Raw genomic sequence first — 12,011 nt, forward strand, 5'->3', positions numbered from 1 at the left:
TACTCCAGCGGCCGTATAATGAACCGCTGTTCCGTGTTCCGTATTCCGTTTTGGCCGCCATTAGCGCCCCGTGATTGGTCGTTTCAGCTGTCACTCAAGTGACGTGTCGGAAGCCCAAATTTTGGTGACGTCAAAATGACGAGTACGCGCTCATTACGCTAAAATATACGGAATCGGTTCCGTCCAAGCGCGGAACAATCTGCGAGTGGCCCCGTTTCGACGGAATAGCAAACATGGCGGTGCCGGCGAGCTTTTTCGTGTTGTTGGCGGCGATCGCTCGGCGGCTCGGCAGCACCGTGGGCGCCGTGAGCGCCCGACGACGCGTTCGACATGCCAGTCGATGAAAGAGTTCGCCGTCACTTTCGCCCGAAGAAAGGAAGGTGCGGCGGTTGTGCGACGAAATGGCCGAGGAAGGCGCGCGACGGCGCGACCGACTTCGCTGTCGGTGCAGCCTGTGGGTGTTGTGCGGCCTTCGGTTTTTCGCGAGTGGCAGCTTTCAAGCCTCGTTTGGAAGCGAGGATACATGCAAGCTGCGGTGAGCAGACTGTGTGCGATGTTGTGGCGGAGGTAATCGTGCACGCCGGGATCCGTAACAAGTGGGTTCACTTCCCGTGGACGCCGGATGAAAAGGCGGCCTTGAATGTTTCCTACGGCTGCCGGCGTCATAGGATGCGTGGACGGCAGCGACGCAGCGTTGCCGTCATCATTGCACCGAAGGGTGACCATCACAAGGCGGCATTTTATCCCCGCAAAGGACATTATGCCCACATCGTCATGCTAGTAACTATCGGTCTTCCCATCCTTTCGAGCGCATGTCCGCGTAGCGAAATGTGGCTCACAGTGGTTCATGCTTTCGTCAGATCTGCGACGCAGACATCGGAATCCTGCCGTGAACCACTGAGTCTAGGATCAGACTATGACGCCCACGTCTGGCGGACGACGCGGCTGCGTGAGCGCATCGAAGGGGCCAGGATTGCCGCGGCCGTACCTTCTGGCTTCTAGGTGAGCAGAACAAAAAGTTGGGATATTCACAGTTTGAGCTAACAGAATATTTGCTCGCGCCATGGTTAATGCCCTGTTTGATTAGCTCCAGGCACTTGGTAACTGTGACAACTTACAGGATGTCACTCACTGCACGTGTGTCATCTTGCAGCTATCGGTTATCCGCTCCATAATATCGACAAATGACTCACATTGTCATGACAGCCCATTTGTAGTAGTCATGCTTCGCGTAGTACGGGTAAGTCAGACTGGTGAGGTGTATAGCATTAGATCATGTAGATGATGCTATCATTGCTCTCTTTGTGTGGCTCAGCCTTGTGGATCTCTTACATGGAAGCAGTATTTACAACACACCACTTGTATTTGTGCAGGTGACAGAGGCTACAAACCAGGACCATGGCTCCTGACACCTCTCCGAGGCTGTCCTCTCAGAAACGGTGTTAAAAAGGCAAGTGCTACACCGCACATGCTGCAATGCAGTCTGTAATGAAGCGTTGTGCTGGGCGTTTGAAAAGCTGCTTCCGCTGCGTTCAGCAGTGCAGTTGTACCCTCCATTAAGAATCAGAATGTGCATCTCACATTGCTGCAGCATGTGCAGTGTTGCACTTGCCTTTACATTGCAGAAGGTGACAGAAATGTTCATGATTTCAGCGAGCGATGATTCCAATAGTGAGCATGGCAGTGTTGTCAGGGATGACCCCGAACCACTGCTTAGACAAGGAAGGTCATCACGCTCCTCATGTATTCCTGGACAAGCTGTCCGCAGTGGTAATCCGCTATTTGGCTAACTGCACCACTGACAACAGCACTAGGCAAGTGTCATTTCAGTGAGAAACATGTGCCTAAGAAGTAACAATAATATATGTGGTTTTCCGTGCCGAAACCATGATACAAGTGTGAGCCACACTGCAGTGGAGGACTGAATTTATCTTGACCACCTGTGGCTCTTTAACGTGAATCTCAATGCAAGTACAGCAGTGATCCTGCACGTTACCCTCATGGAGATGTGTTCGCTGTCAGCAGGAACCGACCCATGCGCTGAATGAAGCTTAGCAGCACGACTTCTTACCTGCTAAGATGTTACCTAACAAGTAGAAGAAAACGTTTCGAAGTTAAATTTCCTGGTAATAATAAATTGCTGCTGGGTTTCATCATATGCTGTATGACCAGGTCTTTCGCAGAACTTGACTACACGTGACTGGGTCATTTTTATGTGGCCGTAGATAGGAACTTTTCATTTAGCAACTGTCAATATAACGCACTGGCAGCTGAGTGCTATAGCCAATTCTCTAGAAAGCAAGGGTTTGTTATTGTTTTTGTTACTGCTGACCGTCTTCTAATCACGAACACTGTGACCGTTATCTGCTCTATGACTGGGAGTGCACACCAAGTCTTTGTCTCCTCACTTCGTGTATAACAACACAGGGCTTGCCTTTTACTTCACGCACAACTTGCGGGCTCTTTTGTTGCACATCCACTGTTCCTTTTGAAAGGGCCAACTGATGCTGAAACAGATCGTCTGGCATTTCAAGTACCTTTTTCTCATTCAGAAGTGTGCTCATTCGTGAATGAAGAAGTAATGTGAAAGAATATGTAAGCAGTCTCTTCAAGACAGAACCTTGTAAAAAAAAAAAGAATTTATTCGTGTTCACACCAATGCAAAGACGGCACATACTTTCTGTGAATAAACGTACATTGTGAAACTGTAGTGTCATGTTTTTAAAGCATTACTGACATTTATTACATGCACAAGTTACAAGAAACATCGTGCTGAAGGAAGCACAGTGTGACATCGTACTGCATGGGTAATTAATGACTACTATAATGCAAATATAGATAACATCAGCATGCCTTTCTACTAATGACATATCACGTTGCTAAAAGCGTTATATGCGTTTCAAGGAGCACCTTTGTCGTCGCGTGTGGCAGGGACCAATACTGTAACCAATGTCTGCGCACCTCAAATTTTGGTTTAAGTTCGGCACATGTTGTCTCTGCTTATTGCTGCGTCCCATCATACCGCATGAAAAAAAAAAGAGGGACACATGAAATGTGCACAGTATACGAATCACAAGGTACGTGGGCAATTGTGTGCACAGCTATGCATTTCAGATATATTACAGAGTAGTATAGTACCCCTCACAAGATGGTGGTTTGTCAATGTTTATAAGAAAGGACAGTTGCATAACAATGGTATTACATGAAGCAGCAAGACAAACCAATGTATACAGTGTGCAAAACACGCCTGTGCAATTGACGGGATGCTTTCCTGAATAGGCAATAGCAAAGTTTTTTCTTACAGATATAGCGTCAACATTGCAATGTAACTGACCTAATTTGTTTGCAAAAAAGGTATATGTTTGGTTTTCGAGGACATAACTTTGCAAAAGGATTGATAGCTGTGATTCACGCAAAAGTCAGCTGCAGTTTCAAAAAGGACACAGATAGTAGCCTGTGTGATTATTTTGCTCAGTGTAAAAGCACCTCCTGTGAGTGGCAAACAGGCATATCATCCTTTAGTGCAACTTGTAAAAACACTTGTGTCATGTACATTTCAACTTCAAGTGACATCATGAAACTACAGTCTTTTGGTGTACAGTCAAGCATGGTCTTCAATTCATTTCAGATAGCTCACTAGCACATGTCAAAAAACTTATGAAGAGCAAGCACTGCCACAAAATCTTGCACTGTGAGTTTCACTGGAGGGAAAGGCTATGCTTACAGGCTTACCGCATGAAATGACGCCACATGATATGCGTTGTGTGCATCATTTCAGAAGGCTGACGATCACATGTCAAAGCAACTTGTGAAGACGTGCTCACACTACCACAAGAAAGTGGAGTATCGATTTAAAAACACTTATGCACTACACTTGTCACACCAAAAAGATGACACGCAAGTAAAGAAACATGAAACAAAGAACACAAAAATGAAGACATGTTAAAACGGAAATAAAGTCTTAATGTTCATGGCCGACAAGGTGGCTACAGCAGCAGTGAAGACTGGGGAACTCCAGGCCCAATGGCAGCCAGGAGATGTTAGAGGGTGCCTGCGATGCATTGGGTACCGAACGCATGCCCCTCACTCCATCGACCAGCTCGGGATGCTGCAGCTAGAGAAATTCACAATGTATTACAGGCCACTTAATGCAAGAACACACAGGATACCAAACTAATGCTCCATCGGTTTGATTCGGATAGTCAGCGATGACAAGGCATTTGTCATTGAGCTGGAGAAAAAATCCAACCGTTTTTTGTTATACGTTTAAACCAGGGCCTAACCACAAGACCTCAAATATATTTGAAGTGTTGGTTCCACTTATTTTTGTTCCATGAAAATGTGACCCTGAATTGACTCCGCTTCTTCTTAACCTCGGTACAAGCACTTCAATGTAGCATCGTTAAGTCTTCACACTTGAGCCTCCTTTACGTGGCAAAAAAACCTCGGAACTTGGCGAAACACTCGTAGCACTTCTAGCCACACACACACCAAAAACAGGCCCGCCGCTGCTGGAACAGCCTGAGAGGTGGCTCCGTAAATTTTCCCCCTTTTTTTTTCAGAGTTCTCGCCGCAACGCGGTAAACCAATGCAGCATATATCATACAGTTCTTTGCAGGCTACAACAATTATACTTATCAAATCTATTCGTTATATCATCACAAATGAAACACCGTGGTGTGCATGTTAACACAAATGTTTTGCGTAACAAGTTTCTTCTGTGCAAGTTCGATTCATCAGAAATGTACGTAAAATGCACATGGGAAAAAACTGAATGTGCACGTCCATGTACGCTGTAACTACGCTCGCTCACGCACTATCGTTCACGAAATTAAAAGGTGAAGCTTACTAGATATCAGACGATAGAAGTACAGGCTTCCCCAGTTCATAACGATTTTTTTTTTCGCTACCTGTAAGAACCAAAGCAAAGTAAACATAACGCGGTAACGGCATTTTTTACTCACCTTGCGGCTAGAATTCCATGTTTTCCTTGCTCTTCGCAGCTTCCGATATTCCTCTGCGACGAAAATACTCCCCGGTAGTCGCGATCACATTCTTTTCGCAGCATTATAGGTGACAGAACAGGAAACACGGCTCGCAGAGACGATCAGCTGTTTTTCTCGCAACGGCCGCCTTAAGCGACTTGGATTGGATGCAAAAGCAACACCCATGTGGCTACGACTCTCAAAATACGTTTGTTTTGCGTTTACTTTGCAATACGCTTCATTAACCTTAGCACCAGAAGCTCATAAAACAAATTTATTTTCATTTACGTACAATTGTTCTTTTGTCACACGCTCGCGGACGAAATAAACGAGTTATACGGCCCCTTTGCGGCCCTCAACCAAAAAGTCACTAAAGCCCCTAAATTTTCTCCCCGAAAATACCTACAAAATACTAGGGATTTCCCCAGAATTCCTACGTAAAAAACGCCAACTGCCGCACTTGTCTTGCTCAACAAGCTATGGGCGGCTACGAGCGCTTTTTATTGGCCAAATTCGAAAAACGTCGCGGCTTCCGCCGTGGGCGGTGCCTCAAGCGTGACGTAACAGGGAAAACGGAATACGGAACACGGAATAAAAGTACATTATACGGCCGCAGATGCACAGACATTAGAGGTGACTGTAATGTTCGATAATTTGATGACAGTCAGTTAATCGCCTCGCATTCCCTGTTCCTGTAGACTTATTCTGATACGACATCTAGAGTCTCGGCTGTACAATTCAAATCCCATAGAGGGCCTCTACAGGAGGAGTATAATGGCGGCAAAAAGGCCACGCCACCGAAGCGAAAAGCGAGCAACAGGGCGGGTGTTAAAGACATAACCACAGTAAATGTTTTCCTGAGAAAACATGCGAATCAAACAAAAAAGACGCCACGCCTGCGCTGAAACCGCAGCACAGTCACAGCGAAAGCTGGAAGAGCGGCGTTTCTAGAGCCCGTTAAGCTCTCTTGGGGCTACAATACAAGTACACTAGAAATGTACCCACTACGCCACAAATCAAAATATTTGTAAAGTTGGGAAGCACCCACTAAGCCGTTATTCGTCATTCTATGGAGAAGCGAGGCACCAGCTACACGACTGTAAGGCATATGTGCACTTTGTTGACGTGACGACTGATGACGATGAAGAATTGTGGCTCAGCCCTTTGTAATGGGTTGGAATATTTAAACGGCCCACCAGTTATGTAATTTGCATTGGGTGACGCCCGGTCGCTATTTCCCTCTCCCGTCATGCTGTATACGTTGACGTGGAAGAGAGACGGGGGGGGGGGGGCGGCGAAGAACTTTATTGAGACACCGAGGTAATGGATCATGCGCTTATGGGCTTCCTTGGCAACCAAAACAAGTGCACTTGCGAGGAACCCACTACGCTATAAATCATTGTAATCTTACTGAGACCCCGAGGAAGTGGATCATGCGCTTATGGGCTTCCTTGGCAACCAATACAAGTGCACTTGCGAGGAACCCACTACGCTATAAATAATTCTAATTTTTGAGAAGTAGGGCAGCAGGCACTGTGCCATTATTCGTCATTCTACAGAGAACGTTGGTACCTGCTAAACGCATGTAAGGGATTATGCGCACTTTTTTGATTCTGCGCCTGATGACGATGAAGAATTATGGCAGAGCCCTTTTGTAATGGGTTGGAAGCATTCAACAACCTACTCGTTGCGCAATTCGCAATTGTTTGACGCCTGGTTACAGAATTCGCGTTGTGCGACGCTTGGTGCTTATTTTAATCTTCTACCACGCTATATTGCATATGCTAATGTGGTTCCTTCCCGACATGAAGCCTGTATAGGACCTTTTTGCAAAGCAGTTTCAAGCACCGGCATGGCTCAGAGGTTGAATACTGGGCTCCCACGCAGAGGGCCCAGGTTCGAACCTCGTTCCATCCTGGAATTTTTTTCTTATTTAGTTTTTTTTCTTATTTCGAGCGATACTGGTTACGGACACCGGCGGCGGCGGCGGCGGCGGACAACTACGGCGCCAAAAACGGCCGGAGAAATGATCTCATAACAGCTTTCGCTGTAAAGGAGGTCAAAATGCGCAAGGCAGCGATTGCTATGTTCCCTTGTAAACTAGGAGATAAAGAACGCAGAGGGTCCCTTATGTATTCGCCTAAGGCGACGCAAAAGGGGAAAGCCATCTCCGTCTTGTAACAGGGGAGCAGTTCAAGCTTTCGGTAAGTTGTGCTGCGTCGTAAAAAACTCCTCAGGGGAGTATGCGTCACAGGAGTTGGGCAATACCTACTAGCGAGTACAGCAGATGCGAGCGTTAAACGAAAACTCGGTTTGGTGAAGTGGAGTACGGGAAACACGGGAAAGAGAGAGAGAGAAAGAAACAAAGAAAGAAAGAAAGAAAGAAAGAAAGAAAGAAAGAAAGAAGGAAAGAAAGAACGAAAGAAAGAGAAGGACAAGAATAAGAGAAATAAAGGGAATAAAGAAATAAAGTGATAGAAAGACAGAGAAATATAAAATAAGATACATAAAGAGAGAAAAAGCGAAAGAAAAAGACATGGAAACGAGATGCAAAAAACATAGAGCAAGAGAGCGAAAAAAGAAATAAAGACAATGAAAGAGAGAGAAAGAAGAAGAAAAAGAGAGATAAATAGATAGAAAGACAGAGAATAACATAGAGAGACAAAGAGAGACATTCGCAGGTTTCATACACATATAATTACCCGATAACGTGGACAAGAGGACGACCGCCGTAGCTCAGTTGGTAAGAGCATCGGGTGCGTTCTCCGAAGGTAGCAGGTTCGGTCCCTGCCGGCGGCAAGTTGTCTTTTCGTCCACTTCATTTCTTCAGATTTATATCAGAATTAATACAATACACTTAAAACCATACAATTAACGTCCCCCGTACCTTCCTTCGCTTCATCATCTGCTGGTTTTCATTAAGCTTTTGTCAGACAAAGAAGCGAGCCCTGAAAATTCCCCTTCCATCATTCAGATTCCTTCAATCAGATTTATGTTTTCTAGCTTATAGTTTATGGTTTATAGTATTAAAGTGATCGCTCATATTTTTATGATATTTGATCCCAGGGCTTCTATCCAGACTACTGTGCATTCAAAGGCAAAATATTAAATCACACTTTGCATACAATCATTCGTTCCATTTTTTTTGCATCATTGTACTCGTAACTGCAGCTACTACGTTATATGTCAAAGATAATTGATCGCACTTAGTAAACATGCGTTACCTCCCGCCATTGAAGTAACAGTTCTTTATAAAGAGGGCGATTATTGGAGTTTCGATTTTGTTACTCCTACAGAGTCTTCTTTTACTGACAGAGAAGTGGCGTAGGCAGAAATTTGGTTCGGGGGGAGCGGGTGGGGGGGGGGGCGCATCCGTTTATCTGACTTGGGGTCCGGGCAGGTAAGTTTGGTCAAGTGTCATTTTGTGCTTTCTATCCCATGGGGAAAACATTGGGGGGGGGGGGGGACACAGGCCAGGTGTGCCACCCTCCGGCTACGCCACAGCGACAGAGGTATGGGCAAAGAGGATAAATTTACCTGCTATACGGAACCATCGCACGCATTCTCACAGATTGTTTTGCGGATGCAAGCGAGATTTCTCTTATATAAAGACGACAGCAAGGCACTGAAACCGTCAGCTTCAAAACGTCGTGCCGCACAGCGATCTACATCATTTCAAAGCTGCTCTCGAATACATGTTTTACTAAAATCCAAACTGGCTCCTCATGCAGTACCTTCTAACTAAAGCCTGTGAGACATACTAAGTAAAATAAAGAAAACAACAAATAATACAGTAATAAGTCTTGCAGTCACCAGCTTGAGTGTACGAAAGTAACCATTTTCATTCCCGTGTTCTACAATCGCAGACAGAAAAATGCCACACGAAATACGTAATAAGACCTGAAATACATAACACAAGAACAAAATGTAAAGCGACGCGGCCGTCAGAGATGGGGGCTAAATATTAGCATCAAGAAAAAGAGAAATACTTTTGATGCTGTCAACTAAGATAAACATTTGGGCGTGGATGAAAAACGCAGAGGATGACACGCACGTGCCTCGACTAACGTAAGAATAAACAAGCAACAATTTCATGAGCCCGCTACTTGAATTATGGCGCTTATAACAAGAAACAGCACTGAGTGATACTCAAATCGAAATGACAGCTGCAAGTCTACCTCGTGGCAGGCACGATTACGTAAAGTACATACGGGCTGTAGAACATAGCACTGAATGGCATGCGAACACCCAAAAAAGTCACAGTTTCGCCGCAAGGGCGAAGCAATGAATGCGATAGCAAGGAACTAATGTTATACGAAGTGAGGTTCGCCAATGGATACTCTCAGTTTGAACAGCGCTTCTGTTGCAAAGGCGGCCGAAGCAGCGAAGGAAACTAGCGTGCTTCAAGTGTCGAGCTGTGACACTTGATAGTTCGCGCTCATCTTCTGTTTGTTCGTTTGGCGGCGTCCCTGAGCTCGAGTGACATTCGCACGCGCCGTAACATGAGCGCGGACATCACGGTGAAAGCGTGAAACATTCCTCTACCCCTCGCCACGAGAAAACCGCGCGAGCAGACACCGGAAGGGCAAGCTTCTCCCATGCGCAAATATAAGAAGAAGCGAGCGAGCTCGCCGACGACTTTTAAATGCGCCTGTCGGGCTCCTAGCGCCACCTCGCTGGTAATAAAGAAACGCTTATTATCGCCTGCTGTCTCTGAGTCCGTCCAGCGCTAAATGGTGTGTATATAACGCTCGCCGTTAGCTACGTGGAGGATCTGCGTTTCGTGGCGTAGTGGATAGCGCCGCTCGCTGCGGAGCAAGAAGTCCCTGGTTCGATTCCGCGCTTCGGAAGCATTTTTCTGAGTTATTTTTCTTTGGGGCCTTTATTTATATATACATACTTATACATATACGGTGCATGACGGCGGCGACGGCGACGGCGACGGCAAAATCCAGCCGAGACTGTCCATATAATTGCTATCGCAATAAAAGAAGAAGGATCACATTGCTTGCATCGTGAAGCTGCATTCCTTTATTTTTTTGCTCAAGGAGCAAAAGGAAACGAGGTAAATACACGGCTATTCACGCAAATAAAGGAGCCGTGTTTAAAGCGTACACTTCGTGGTTCTTTTTTTTTTTTTTTGCGGTCATTTCTATACCATGAATAATGAGAAAATATTCAAAATAAGTACGCGTGAAATCTGCGTTGTCCACAGAAAACCTTGAGCAGTCTGAATTTTACAAGTCTTGTAAATGTTGTAATTTAGAGACTTGAGGCCTTGCAGAAGCAAGAAAAAATAAAAGTTTAAAGGTTAGCACCGAATAATATTTTTTATTAATGACATTTAGTCGGCGAACGTGAGACATATATCGCGAAAACCAAGAAAAGGTCTATACCAAGGTCTCTCTTCTCGAAGAATACTGATTTTGTTAGCGCATCCGCCGACCACGTCACCACGAATAAGGAATAGGTGTGGTATTTTTTAATGTATCCTTACTAGTCGAAAAAGGAAAAAAAAAGGAGACTGGCAGGATTCAAAACAGTTGGCTCAGTGATAATAGTGGCACAGGAATAAAGAATTGCTTCATAATCACGTTCAGCTTGTAGATGCGCTGCAGTGCTATCCTGGCCACAGTGACGACGTGAGGGTGCCTGAGGCCGAGAAGAAGTTCTAAAATCGTCGCCGACAGTGCCTCACGACGTACAACTATCTAGAGAGAAAAAATTGGATCCCAATGCGAAGCATCCCTCTCCCTAATGAATCCCTCGATATGAAGCCAGCAAAAATAATTGTAAATAACGCTTTTCGTACAGCCACCATTCAGATCACGTCATTGTTTGTGAAAGCACTCAGAGAGAATAAGTCTACGAACGCAATCCTATTGCGAGATGACTTCTGCACACAGCTTGCACGGTAACCGTGTCAGCGAGAGCAGAAAACTAGATGCCACTTATGCAAGCGGTGTAGGAAGGCGAGCTTGCAAACAGCACCCGTGGGAACACGTCACGGTGCGGCGCTACGTGAGAGAACGTCGTTAGTGAGGCGGCACTCTGGTCGTAGAATGCAGCGGCGAAGACCCTCTTTGCTCCCTCGTGCCGAATGCACGATTCTTACGCACACACGTATGCACACACACGCGCTCAATACGAAGGAAACTATAGAGGGGGAGACATTTCAGGAAGGGGAACTTGCTTAGTGGTACGTCGCTTTGAGGTGATTACACGCACTTGCGGTTTATGGACTATCTAAAGAATTAATGCCGCATTTTTCTTTATTTTGCAGTAACTTAAAACAAAACGGTTTGTGCTTAAATGCCCACGGTTGAAGAGGTGTTTTTCTGCTCAATCACTCAGTGCCACAGTGTACATAGTTAGTGGACATTACGGAGAGATGAAGTCAAGGATATTGCGGCGTGATGAAGTCAAGGAAGACGAAGAACTGGACAAGCTGACTGGCGCGCGATGGTATTGGTCAGCCATCTTGACTATTTTTACTCTTGTAGTCTGTAAATACATCCTGTAGACATTACAACAAGCCCGTAATTATATATGCGAAGGTCATATGTACACCACGTAAAAGTTCCAGGGAACGGACGAATCTGGCTCCTATATATAGTGAATGACAATAAGGTGTTAATGCCAGCACTTTTATTGCCTGAACAAAAAGTTCCACATGAAATCAGAACAACTATTGACCGCTCAAGCACATCTCAAAGGTGCATCAACCTTTTGATAGAATAGGGGTCAATATTTAACAAAATAGTTCATTTATATTATCTGTTATTCAGCAGTATTGCTCGTGCCACTTAACGAGTGTCGATTCCTTAATATTGAAGGTTGCACGTATACGACTATGTCACAAGAAATCTATGTAAAAGGCGAATGCGAAAAAAAGATTTTTGTCTTCCGAAAAGATGACACAGATAATCGAAAGGAGAAGTCCTCCTTGCTTATTGCAAAGTGGCAAAGCATTTCACGCTAAAGAAGCACTAACATATATATATATATATATATATATATATATAT

The 12,011-nt window shown here is 45.1% G+C and overlaps 1 long non-coding RNA gene across 1 annotated transcript; it reads left to right on the plus strand.

Moving 5' to 3' along the window:
* Positions 1–204: 204 nt before the first annotated feature.
* LOC125757204 (uncharacterized) lies at positions 205–1,875 on the plus strand. Its single transcript, XR_007415138.1, has 3 exons — positions 205–780; positions 861–1,002; positions 1,374–1,875. It is a non-coding gene; the product is annotated as an uncharacterized LOC125757204 (long non-coding RNA).
* The last annotated feature ends 10,136 nt before the right edge of the window (positions 1,876–12,011 follow it).

Source organism: Rhipicephalus sanguineus, chromosome 2 (genome assembly GCF_013339695.2).
Source record: "Rhipicephalus sanguineus isolate Rsan-2018 chromosome 2, BIME_Rsan_1.4, whole genome shotgun sequence".
NCBI classification, from domain to species: domain Eukaryota; kingdom Metazoa; phylum Arthropoda; class Arachnida; order Ixodida; family Ixodidae; genus Rhipicephalus; species Rhipicephalus sanguineus.